General features: G+C 35.0%; 1 protein-coding gene across 1 annotated transcript in view; it reads left to right on the plus strand.

Moving 5' to 3' along the window:
- LOC150110549 (tetratricopeptide repeat protein 38-like) overlaps positions 1 to 13970 on the plus strand; it is a 193740-nt gene that overhangs the window by 12975 nt on the left and 166795 nt on the right. The window lies entirely within an intron of this gene.

A 13970-nucleotide genomic window follows, 5' to 3' on the forward strand; every position in this document is an offset into this window, starting at 1 on the left:
TACATAGTGAGCTCTCAAAAAAATATGCTCACCCATGTCGAGTAGCTGCAGACTAAACAAAATAGAATTTTTTAAAAATTAATAACAATAACTAAACAATTCTGAAATCTGAAAGCACACCCCAACTCAACATCACCAGAGTTAAAGATCGGTACTATCAACATAAGAAGCCTGAATGGCAAAGAAATGGAGCTAGCTGAGGAATTAGATAAGTATCAGATCGACATAATAGGGGTGACTGAAACAAAAAAGACAAAAACTGGTGAGATCTTTCTGAGCAATAAATACAAAATGTTATATTCAGGCAAGGAAAAGAAGGAGTAGCCATAGTATTCAACACAAAATACAAGGCTAATCTTCTTGAATGGCAGTCAGTCTCGAGTAGAGTAATGTGGGTAAATATGAGAATTGGGAACTGGACAATGAGACTTATTTGTGCCTATGGTCCCACAGAAGATTCTACTAAGGTAGAAGTGGAGAAATTTTTTGAGGCTTTAGAAAAAGCAACTGACACAATGAAAAAGGAAAAGTTGGTCCTTGTTGGGGATCTAAATAGCAGAGTAGGAAATGATTGTGAGACATACAAAAATATTTTGGGAAAATTTGAAGAAAAGAGCATGTTAAAAGAAGAAAAGACTATGTTAAAGATACCAAGCTATATTAAACCTGGTTTTACTCCATTTCCCAAGTAAGCAAACAGACAAATAAGTCAAGTTTGCTCCTGCAAGTGTTGCAAGTCTAGCTGATCCTGCACATAGTGCAAAACCAAGGCAACTTATGGTAAAAATAGAATAATCTCTGATCGCTAATCTTAATATTTACCCTTAATGCAAAGCACATCTCCTGGAGGAGATGTATGATGCTTTGTATTAAAGGCAAGGGGCCACTACCCAGACCGGTTTCGACCTTTATTAAGGTCTCAACATTGTATTACTAAAATCTTGATATTTCTAGCCTGGTTCCCACTGATGAGATCGCAATAAAGGTTGAAACCTGTCTGGGTAGTGGTCCCTTGCCTTTAATACAAAGCATCATGCATCTCCTCCAGGAGATGTGCTTTGCATTAAGGGTAAATATTAAGATTAGTGATCAGAACTTATTTTATTTTTACCATGAGTTGCCTTGGTCTTGCACTATGTGCAGGATCAGCTAGACTTGCAACACTTGCAGGTGCAAACTTGAATTGTTTGTCTGTTTGCTTACTTAGGAAATGGAGTAAAACCAGTTTTAAAATAGCTTGATATCTTTAACATTTATTATATCCAAGGTAAAATACTTTGTACTCTCATTGACTATGTTATTGTTGATAGTGATGTTTTCTCCCTGGTGCCAGATGATTTAAAATTGTAAGTGATTACTATTTAGTCTTGAGCAGGATAAAATTGAATTTCATATTGAAAAAAATAACATGTAAGAAAGTTTTAAAGCGAATAAAAGTTGAGCAGCTCTCAGATGTGAACTCATCATCATCAAATTCCTGCCATGTACCCTCAAGGGGTGTATAGGATATGATAGTACTACATGAAAAAAATTACATCATTATTAATTTCCTATCTACAATTTTCCTCCAAATCAGTCTGTTACTTGTCAAGACTCCAACATTATCAGATCTTATATTTCTATCATCTAAAGCACTTTGTACCGTATCAATTCACCTATATCTTGGTCTTCCTCTGGGTCGTTTTCCTACCAACCTGGCAGAGAACACTTGTTTTGCTAATCTTTCCTCGCCCATTCTGTTTAAGTGACCATGCCACCTAAGATTAGCTCTGCTAACACATTCCTGGATGCTGACAATGTCAAGTTCTTTCCTAATATCCTCATTTTTAATATGATATTGCCATTGATGCCATCTGTTCACGCCTATAATCTTTCTCAGCACTCTCATATCTGTGGTCTCCAGTCTTTGGTCAAGTGTTTTACTTCTGACCCAGCTATTAGATCCATAAGTTAAAACTGGTTTGAACACTGTCTTGTATACAGCAAATTTAGTCTTCCGACTAATTTCTCTCTTATTCCATATGAATTTATTCAATTGACTTCCCACCATACAAGCTTTGCTGATTCTGTTGTCTATTTCTATATTTAATTTACCATCTCCAGTAAAAATCGTGCCTAAATAGCTGAAATGTTTTACTTGTTCCACAGGTTCTCCATTCACAACACGGTTGACATTTTCAATGATTCTGCCTATTTTCATTGTCTTTGTCTTTTTATTGCTGACCTTCATACCATATCTATTACAACAGCCATTCAATTTATTCAGAGAATCTTGCAGACTTGTAGCAGATTTATTTAAAAGTATAACATCGTCTGCATAAAGCAAAGAGCTGACATTAACATCTCCAATTTTGATATCATGTTTAATACCACTTTCCTTCATAATGTGATCCATATATATAATGAATAACAGAGGGGATAATGTACATCCTTGTCTCACACCAGATTTAACATTAAACCATCTTCCTGTACTTCCTTCAATTCTAACTGTTGACTTACAACTCAAATAAAGACCAAGTATTGCTTGATATAATGCCCCATTGACACCATATAACTGCAGCGTATTGAATAGCTTCTCTCTTGGCACCTTGTCATATGCCTTTTCCAAATCGACAAAACTTAAATACAGATCTTTGTTATGTTCCCATGCTTTCTCGACTATTTGTCGTAAAGTGAAGATCTGATCCTGACTGCCTCTATTTGGCCTGAATCCAGCTTGTTCTTCACCAAGCTTTTCTTCCACAATTCTTCTCAACTGTTTCTCAAGTATACTTGCATAGATCTTGCCAGGAACACTCAGTTGGGAAATACCTCTGTAATTCTCACATGCAGTTTTATTTCCCTTTTTATATATGGGTACTATGAGAGCTTTACTCCAATCATCGGGAATTCGTCCCTCTTTCCAGGCTTTCTGAACTATGCAGTGCGCCACTGTAAGACTCTTATACCACCATACTTCAGCATTTCTGGTTGAATATCATCTACTCCTGTTGCCTTTCCACATTTCAAGCCTAAAAATGAAAGAGTTTCAGAACAGGAATCAAACCTTGGAGATTCAGTGCTAAACTGTGAAGAAAACATTAATTGATTCAACCAGAAAGGCATGTGGTGAGGTTGTTTGCAAGGATAAAAAAATCAGAACTCCCTGGTGGACACAGGAAGTTAAAGAGGCAATGAAGGAAAAGAGGAAAGCATATCAAAAGTTCCTGTCAAATAAGTCAGCTTGTGCTCTTAGAGAATACAGAGACAAATGCAAGAATGCTAAACACTGTGTAAAAGTAGCTAAACAAAAGTCTTAGGAAGACTTTGGCAAGAACATAGAAAATAAATATCAAAAAGGTGGTAAGATATTCTGGAGGTTGTTAAAGAAGTTTAGGAATGGAGGAAAGAGTGCTGTAAAAGGAGTTAGAGATGATAAAGGCGAAATGAAAAGGGAGAAAAAGATATCCTTGAAGTATGGAGTAATTACTTTGAAAGGCTGTTAAATGAAACAAGCAATTGATGACAGCACAGTGGTAAAAAACACTGACCAGGCATGCAGTCAGGAATACATATCCATACTTGAAGTAGAAAAAGCCATCAAAGGCTTGAAATGTGGAAAAGCAGCAGGAGTAGATCATATTCGACCAGAAATGCTGAAGTATGGTGGTATAAGAGTCTTACAGTGGCTGCACTGCATAGCTCAGAAAGCCTGGACAGAAAGTGCAAATTCCCGATGATTGGAGTAGAGCTCTCATAGTAGAAATGTATAAAAAGGGAAATAAAACTGAATGTGAGAATTACAGAGGTATTTCCCTACTGAGTGTTCCTGGCAAGATCTATGCAAGTATACTTGAGAAACGGTTGAGAAGAATTGTGGAAGAAAAGCTTGGTGAAGAACAAGCTGGATTCAGGCCAAATAGAGGCTGTTCAGGATCAGATCTTCACTTTATGACAAATAGTCGAGAAAGCATGGGAATATAACAAAGATCTGTATTTAAGTTTTGTCAATTTGGAAAAGGCATATGACAAGGTGCCAAGATAGAAGCTATTCAATACACTACAGTTATATGGTGTCAATGGGGCATTATATCAAGCAATACTTAGTCTTTATTTGAATTGTAAGTCAGCAGTTAGAATTGAAGGAAGTACAGGAAGATGGTTTAATGTTAAATCTGGTGTGAGACAAGGATGTACATTATCCCCTCTGTTATTCATTATCTATATGGATCACATTATGAAGGAAAGTGGTATCAAACATGATATCAAGATTTGAGATGTTAATGTCAGCTTTATGCAGATGATGTTATACTTCTAAACAAATCCACTACAAGTCTGCAAGATTCTCTGACTAAATTGAATAACTGTTGTAATAGATATGGTATGACGGTCAGCAATAAAAAGACAAAGACAATGAAAATATGCAGAATCATTGAAAATGCGAACTGTGTTGTGAATGGAGAACCTGTGGAACAAGTAAAACATTTCAGCTATTTAGGCACAATTTTTACTGAAGATGGTAAATTAAATATAGAAATAGACAACAGAATCAGCAAAGCTGGTATGGTGGGAAGTCAACTGAATAAATTCATATGGAAGAGAGAAATTAGTCGGAACACTAAATTTGCTGTATACAAGACAGTGTTCAAACTGGTTTTAACTTATGGATCTGAGAGCTGGGTCAGAAGTAAAACACTTGACCAAAGACTAGAGACCGCAGATATGAGAGTCCTGAGAAAGATTATAGGTGTGAACAGATGGCATCAATGTCAATATCATATTAAAAATGAGGATATTAGGAAAGAACTTGACATTGTCAGCATCCAGGAATGCGTTAGCAGAGCTAATCTCATGTGGTATAGTCACTTAAACAGAATGGGCAAGGAAAGATGAGCAAAACAAGTGTTCCCTGCTGCCAGGTTGGCAGCAAAACGACCTAGAGGAAGACCAAGATATAGGTGGATTGATATGGTACAAAGTGCCTTAGACGATAGAAATATAAGATCTGATAATGTTGGAATCTTGACAAGTAACAGACTGATTTGGAAGAAAATTGTAGATAGGAAGTTAGTAATGATGTAATTTTTTTTATATAGTACTCTCATATCCTGTACACCCCTTGAGGGTACATGGCAGGAATTTGATGATGATGATGACAACAGAATCAACAAAGCTGGTATGGTAAGAAGTCGACTGATTAATTGATATGGAATAAGAGAGAAATTAGTCAGAACACTAAATTAGCTGTATACAAGACAGTGTTCAAATCAGTTTTAACTTATGGATCTGAGAGCTGGGTCAGAAGTAAAGCACTTAACCAAAGACTAGAGACTGCAGATATGAGTGTCCTGAGAAAGATTATAGGCGTGAACAGATGGCAATCAATGGATATATCATATAAAAAATGAGGATATTAGAAAAGAACTTGACATTATCAGCATCCAGGAATGCATTAGCAGAGCTAATCACACGTGGTATGGTCACTTAAACAGAATGGGCGAGGAAAGATTAGCAAAGCAAGTGTTCTCTGCCAGGTTGGCAGGAAAACGACCCACCCAGAGGAAGACCAAGATATAATTGGATTGATACAGTACAAAGTGCCTTAGACGATAGAAATATAAGATCTGATGATGTTGTAGTCTTGACAAATAACAGACTGATTTGGAGGAAAATTGTGTATAGGAAGATAGTAATGATGTAAATTTTTCATCTAGTACTATCATATCCTGTACACCCCTTGAGGGTACATGTTAAGAATTTGATGATGATGATGACTAAACAATTCTTGGGTGAGTATATTTTTGTTTCAACTTTAAAACAACAGAAGAACATATAATATAAAGGGCCATTCTAGTACCAAAAATTGATGTAACAAATATTTTCTAAATAAAATCAATGTTGTTTTTATTGTTCCTTCTCTTCTTACTATTTACTGAATTCTCGTTCTTGGAATGATTCTCACAGAAAGGAAATGTTCTCTGAACAGTGATACAGCACCACTGTTGATTTATTGGGATATCGTTATTTAAAAATAGGGAAAGTGGTCACAGGAAGTTAAATGAAGGAAAAGCTGAAGGTAAAGAATAAAGCATATCAAAAGTTCCTGGCAAATAAGACAGCTTGTGCTCTTAGAGAATACAGAGACAAATGTAAGAAAGCTAAACACTATGTAAAACTAGCTAAACAAAAGTCATGGGAGGACTTTGGTAAGAACATAGAAAATAAATATCAAGAAGGTGGCAAAATATTCTGGAGGTTGTTGAAGAAGCTCAGAAATGGAGGAAAGTCTGTAAAAGGAATTAGAGATGATAAAGGGGACTTGAAAACTGGAGAAAAAAGATATCCTTGAAGTAATTACTTTGAAAAATTGCTAAATGAAACAATCATGACAGCATAGTGATAAAAAAAACACTGACCAGGCAAGCAACCAGAAATACATATCGATACTTGAAGTAGAAAAAGCCATCAAAAGCCTGAAATGTTGAAAGGCAGCAGGAGTAGATGATATTTGACCAGAAATGCTCAAGTATGGAGTCTTGCAGTTTCTGCACTGCATAGTTAAGAAGGCCTGGACAGAGGGACGAATTCCAGATTATTGGAGTAGAGTTCTCATAGCCCCCATATATAAAAAAGGGAAATAAAACTGAATTTGAGAATTAAAGAGGTATTTGTCTATTGAGTGTTCCTGGTAAGATTCATGCAGGTATACTTGAGAAACGGTTGAGAAGAACTGTGGAAGAGAAGCTTGGTGAAGAACGAGCTGGATTTAGGCCAAATAGGCTATCAGAATCAGATTTTCACTTTATGACAAATAGTTGAAAAATCATGGGAATATAACAAAGATCTGTATTTAAGTTTTGTAGATCTGGAAAAGGTATATGACAAGGTGCCAAGATAGAAGCTAATCAAAACATTACAGTTGTATGGTGTCAGTGGGGGGCATTATATCAAGCAATACTTAGTCTTTATTTGAGTTGTAAGTCAGCAGTTAGAACTGAAGGAAGTACAGGAAGATGGCTTAATGTTAAAACTGGTGTCAGACAAGGTTGTACATTATCCACTCTGCTATTCATTATCTATATGGATCACATTATGAAGGAAAGTGGCATTAATCCTGATATCAAAATTGGAGATGCTAATGTCAGATCTTTGCTTTATGCAGATGATGTCATACTTCTAAATTAATCCGCTGGAAGTCTGCAAGATTCCCTGACTAAATTGAATAACTGTTGTAATAAATATGGTATGAAGGTCAGCAATAACAAGACAAAGACAATGAAAATAGGTCGAAGCATTGAAAATATCAACTGCATTGTGAATGAAGAACCTATAGGACAAGTAAAACATTTCAGCTACTTAGGCATGATTTTTAGTGAAGATGGTAAATTAAATATGGAAATAGACAACAGAATCAACAAAGCTGGTGCAGTAGGAAGTCAGCTGAATAAATTTATATGGAATAAGAGAGAAATTAGTCAAAACGCTAAATTAGCTGTATACAAGACAGTGTTCAAACCAATTTTAACTTATGAATCTGAGAGCTGGGTTAGAAGTAAAACAATTGAACCAAAGTCTACACATGTGAGAGTCCTGAGAAAGATTAGGCGTGTGAACAGATGGCATCAATGGCAATATGATATTAAAAATGAGGATATTAGCAAAGAACTTGACATTGTTAGCATCCAAGAATGTGAATGTAATCTCGGGTGGTATGGTCACTTAAACAGAATGGGAGTGGAAAGATTAGCAAAACGAGTGTTCTTTGCCAGGTTGGCAGGAAAAAGACCAAGATATAGGTGGATTGATACAGTAAAAGTGACTTAGAAGATAGAAATATAAGATCTGATAATGTTTGAGCCTTGACAGGTAACAGATTGATTTGGAGAAAAATTGTGGATAGGAAGTTAGTAAAGATGTAAATTTTGCATGTAGTACTATCATATCCTGCACACTCCTTGAGTGTACCTGTCAGGAATTTGATGATGATGGAAAGGAGGTCTCGAGTGAGTTCAGTTTTTTTTTTTTTTTTCCCCCCATGGTGAGATAGGATTTTGTATAATTTGTCAAGCCCTATACATGATTCGTGTAAATATTTGGAATACGTTACACTGAAACCATTATATTAATGCTCTGCTCAGTGTGGTTTCTCTTAGTACTTGATATTTTGGTGTGCATTACACTCTCTTGCAGATTGTTTTTCCAGTTAGTATTGGCAAATTGTTATGGTGGGATATTATATTGTTATAGCAGATTATATTGTTTGTATTATGTTACAAGAAATTGGTGAGACTAGGGATCTTCAGTTTCCTATCTACCATAGCTCTAAAATCTCTAGCTCATCAATTTTTTGTAACTTAATCCCACCAATGTAATATGCCGTTGGAAATCTCATTATGCCCAAGTACATAACCTTACACTTACTAATATTGAACTGATAGCCATTATCATTTTGCCATTTCTCCAGGTTATTTAAATCATTCTGTGTGTAAAGATGTAAATTTTGTAACATTATATCAACATTAATATGCTTTATATATTAGTAGAATCCCTATTTACACTGCCTATCTTTGCATCATCAGCAAACAATTGAATATCTGTTAGGTTCTTGCTATTATCATTAATGGATAGCAGGATCAACAATGATCCAAGGACTGGTCCCTGGGGAATATCACTGGTTACCTTAAACCTGGTAGATTCACACATACCACTTCTGATATTCATCCATCCTTATCCAAGTCAAAAGTTTATATTCAAAACCCATATGCATTGGTTTATGCAACAGTCTTTCATGTGGTATCCTATCAAATGCTGTAGCAAACTCCAAGAGTATCATAGTATCTATTCCCTTTATCCAACTCAGTTATAACATTGTTATAAAATGTCAACATCACCGTTTTAGGGATTTAGGTCCACTGGCCTGTTCTCGTCTCATATCTTTTTCTTGGTTGTCCCTGACTTCTAGATACCCCAACTGGGGGTGGTATTGGAGTTATTTTTTTTGGTAGTCTTGAACTGTCCATTCTTTAGATATGTTCAATCCACTTCTTTCGGTATTCATATACTTTGTCCAGTACCAAGTCTATATTTAGTTCTTTACATATTTCTGTGCTTCTCTTTTTTGTCGCAGAGAGTATAGTCTGCTGTCTTTTGCAGGAATTTCATTTCTGCAGTTTTTATTATTTTTTCTTCTGCAATTTTGATGGTTCATAATTCACTCTTGTACAGTAGAGAAGGTTTTGCCAAACTTTATAAACTCTTATTCTTGTATGCCTTTGAACTAGTTAGGTTTGAAAATATTATTAATCCTTTATGTTACCTTTAGGTTTGAAATTTGATATCAATGTCAGCTTTTTTTTTTTATATGATATGGCACATCCAAGGTATTTCAATCATGATTTTGCTTCTGACTGGAGATCGTCCTTTGAAAGTCATGATTTTTGTTTTTGTCTATTGATATTTGCATTCCATAATTTTTAGCAATTATGTTTAAGGAGTATATTGATCTTTTGAGTTCATCTTTGCGTCTTGCTATGATTATCTGGTCATCTACAGACAAAAGGGTATTAAATATAGTTTCATGATCCAGTTTAAATGCAAGTTTTATATTTTTCTTTCATTTCTTTACTATTCCCTCGATGAGTCTAAGGACTCTTTAGAGCTGCCTGTAATAATAATTTCATCTATATAGATATTAAATAAGACTGGTGACATTGGGCATCCTTGACAGTCCCACTGTATTGATTTCCATTGCATAACTTTTTCATTACTTCTTACAGCTATTTCGTTGTTATGATCCATGTTAGTTCATCATGTTGGAGGCTTAATGGAATATATACAGCACTCAGAAAGGATTAAAGCTGATTTTAATGCTTCCAATATTTTGTCTCAGTCACTGAGATATCTTCAGGGATTACAAAAAAAACTAACGTAATACACATTCAAATACAACAAATACTAAGTAAAATTCGTCTAAAGTCCTATCTAAGTGGTGCACCCTCTATAGACATTTGTAGGTGGCCTAGGATGCAAGGTGAGATCTCTGATAATTAGTGTTTCCCAAATTTTGGGAAGTTTTATGCAACCATATTTATTTAAATTCGGTTGATTTCTGACGCCACCACAAATTCTAAAAATAGTCTTTCTTTTTGAATTTATTATGTTGGAGCATCATGGTTTTTTCCCAAGAGATCCTGTGGTTTGTATCCAAAACAAGGTTTGCAAGGCTAGATTGACCATAGTTGTGATTGCAGATGTATGATTTGTGTTCTAAGTTCCAAAAATAGTCTTTCTTTTTTGAATTTACTATGATGAAGCATGGTGGTTTTTTCAGGAAACCCTGTGAGTTGTATCCAAAAATGGTCTGCAAGGCTAGATTGACCATATCGTGATTCCAGATGTAAGAAAGTATATATTTGGTTTAATCCTTTATCCAAGTGTAAGCAAACAAGTTTGTGCCTGAACTATTTTCAGGACTGGAGTAATTTCTTGGTATCTTTAATTTATAGTTTAACCAAGTGGAAAAACTTCCAACAACTATCTCTAATACAGAGTATTTTAATAATAAGGTGTGACACCTTTTGGCAACTTGTATATGGAAATATGACTTCTGCTTTACTTCACCCTTGGTATCACCTCTGGGTCTGTCTCCCACTGATGAGACCTCAATAGTCGAAACTGGTCAAGGTAATGAAGTCATAAGCTTTTATGTATATGAGTTGCTCCAGTCCTGAAAATAGTTCAGGTGCAAACTTGATTTTGCTTACGCTTGGATAAAGGATTAAACCAAGTATATAATTTCTTGGTATCTTTAATTTATAGTATAATGAAGTGGAAAAACTTCCAACAACTTTTCAGGTTTCTTGTTTCCCAAATGAATTCAGGACAATCTTTATGCTTGAAAAAAGTATTAGTAATTTTTAAATTATTATATATGGAAAAATCCCGAAGTCTGTATCCATTTCTATGGCATGTTGTTTCACCATTTGTTCCTATATTTGTATTTAGTGGAATGTTCCCTACTCTGGCATTGAATCTCCCATTATTAATAGATAATCATCTCAGAGTCCGTTGAAGAGCTTCTAGATATGATCGTGGGCCTGGAGAACTGCTTTGGCAGTCTGTAATAAATTTAGTTTAATCCTTTATCCAAGTGTGAGCAAACAAAGTTTGCACCTGAAAATATCTTCAGGACTGATCTGTTGAACTTTGATGGAGTAGATCTTTTCTATAGGGTTTATTGTCAATTTTTTCTTGCATATTTCATAGCTTCTAGTACTGTCCGGCTGAATTTTCATGCCTTTAAATGTTTCCTCCTTAGTCTGGTGATATTTCTCTATTTTCATTAATTTTGCTGATTTCATTCTTCTTTTTCTTTTTGATAGTTTGTTTTACCAATCTTATTTTTGCAACAGAGTTAGCATCAGTTAGTGATAGTAGGTGTAATTTTTGAGGTAAGTATCTTGCTTCTTTGTCTAGTCTGTATGCTCTCTCATTGCCTTCAATATTTACATGGGCTGGTATTGATTGCAGTGTACAGTTCTTATTTTTCAAATTTAAAGTTATTAGTTGTTCATGAGTTTCCTGTGCGAGTTTCATTTTTCTATTTTTTAATGCCTCAAGTTCAGATTTTGAGTCACTATAGATGGTTATTCCTTTTGTGATGTTTATTACTGGATTAGAAAGATAGAACTTGAGAGCTGTCTATATGACTGTTAATTCACAAGTGAAGTTTGAAGCTATTTTGCCAGCTGTGGTTTTGATTTGCATTTCCTTGCCTCCAGGTAGAGTTAGAAAAATCCCTTGAGTGCTTCATCAGATGATCCATCAATGTAGGCAATGACATGGTTTAGATTAAGTGATATATAGTCAAGTCGTTTTCTTTTATTTTCATGCTGTGAATCCTTTTTGAATAAGTTTCTAGGAGATTTAAGTTAATCATTGTGTTTATTTGGTAGTATAGTGGAAAAGAATGGCTCTTTGCTTATTTCAATGGACAGGTGCTCTAAATTGATATGTTTTCTAATTTCAGGCATCGAAAGTCCTGAGTGAGATGTGATCCTGTTGTTGGCTCCTGATTCTGTTAGTGAATTTAACTGGGGAGGGTTTTCTTCTATCTTCTAATATGTGAAGCCAACATTCTTGTTGAGCTTTTAAATTATTTGTGGACGAGACTTCACCTATAATAATTTTTGCTGCTCTTGATTGTACTCTCTCAAGTTTTTCTTTTGAGCTAGTAGAAGCTGGAACCTAGATTGATGAGGCATATTCCATTGTTGGTCCTATGAGTGCCGTTTATGTAGTTTTGAGTGTCTTTGGTTTTTCACCCCACTTTGTTCCACAAAGCCTTTTGATGATATTAAGCTTTTTAAGAGCTTTATTAGATATATTTGTAATCTGAGTTGTAAATCTCAGTTCAGTATCTAGGGTTAGGCCTAAGTATTTTGGAGAGAGACTCTGTTTTGGTATTTTGGTATTATATATTTTGATTTGTGGGTTGTAATTGTGTCTATTTTTTCTATCACTGGAGAAGATACTCGGTTTTGCTTTTTCCAGGTTTATTTGTAATTTAAGTGTTCCTTTTCCTATCTATCTAAGTCTTTTATTGAATTATTTAGTACTTTTTCAGATTGTTGAGGATTACTGCTTGTGTGCCAGATTGCTATATCATCCTCATAGCATGCTATTTTTGTGTCATTTATTATGTGAGGATGTATCATAGCATGTTTCTCATTGAGATCCCAGACTGTAGTTCTCGACACGTTGGCTACCCCGAACACGGTAGTATGTTTCTGATCAGAACATATGCTCTTCATGGAATTGCCAGAACTCTGTTAGCCATCAATTTTCAGGGTTTTCTGCAGGGTTTGATGTAACAATCCAAGTGAAAAAAAGATGGAAGCAGGATTAATTAGACGAAAGAAAATTTCCTTGCTACTGTATCAGCACTCTACCCTACAGAGCAATCCCCTATTTCTTGCCACTTCCGCCTTGTATGTGGGCAAATGCCTTGGACGTGGGGTTGGACTTCTGCAAGGCTCTCACTCCAGTATTTGTAATGTGTGATATTTTTTTTAATTGATTTGTGAATAAAAATCATTACTCCTGCTTTTGCTCTTTCTTCCTTTTTGACTCCACTGTAGATATAGATGTAATCTGTATTTAAGTTGAAATCAGCAGTTACAATTGAAAGAAATAGAAGAAGAGAATTGCACATTATAATTATGTGCAATAATGATGCACATTATTTCTGCTCTTATTCATCATGAAAAAATTAGAATTAAATCTGATATTAGAATTGGAGATATCAAACTTAGCTCTTTCCTTTATGCAGATGATGTTGTACTTCTCAAAACATCCAACACTTTTTATTGAAACTCATCAATAAAAAGACCAAAACTTAAAATAGGCAGAAACATAGAAAACTTCAGCTGTTTTCTCAATGAAGAACCTATATAACAAGTAAAATATTTCAGCTATTTAGGCACAGCTTTTAGTGAAGATGGCAGATTAATTTGGAAATAGACAACAGAATAAGCAAAGCTGGTACGGTGTTAAGACAGTTGAATACATCTATATGGAATAAGAGAGAAACAGTCCTCAAACCAGTTTTATGTTATAGATCTGAGAGTTAGATTAGAAATAAAGCACTTGATTAAAGACCATAGATATGAGAGTTTTGAGAAAAATTAAGACAATGAACAGGTGGCATCAATGGCACAGTCATATTAGAAATGAAGATATTAGAAAAGAACATTGACATTGTTAGCATTCAAAAATGTCAGGGCTAATCTAAGGTGGTATAGCCACTTAAATAAAATGGATGAGGAAAGGTTAGTAAATAAAGTGTTTGATGCCAAAATGGCAGGAAAAAAGACCGAGAGGAAACAAAGTCTAGGTATCAGATTGATTCAATTAGAAGTGCCTTAAAAGCATAAAATGTTAGATATGACAATATTGGAGTGCTGACAAATAACAGACTAATTTGGAGGAAA

This window comes from Typopeltis vanoorti, chromosome 1, assembly GCF_054136105.1.
Source record: "Typopeltis vanoorti isolate ZY-2024b chromosome 1, IOZ_Tvanoo_1.0, whole genome shotgun sequence".
Classification (NCBI taxonomy): Eukaryota; Metazoa; Arthropoda; class Arachnida; order Uropygi; family Thelyphonidae; genus Typopeltis; species Typopeltis vanoorti.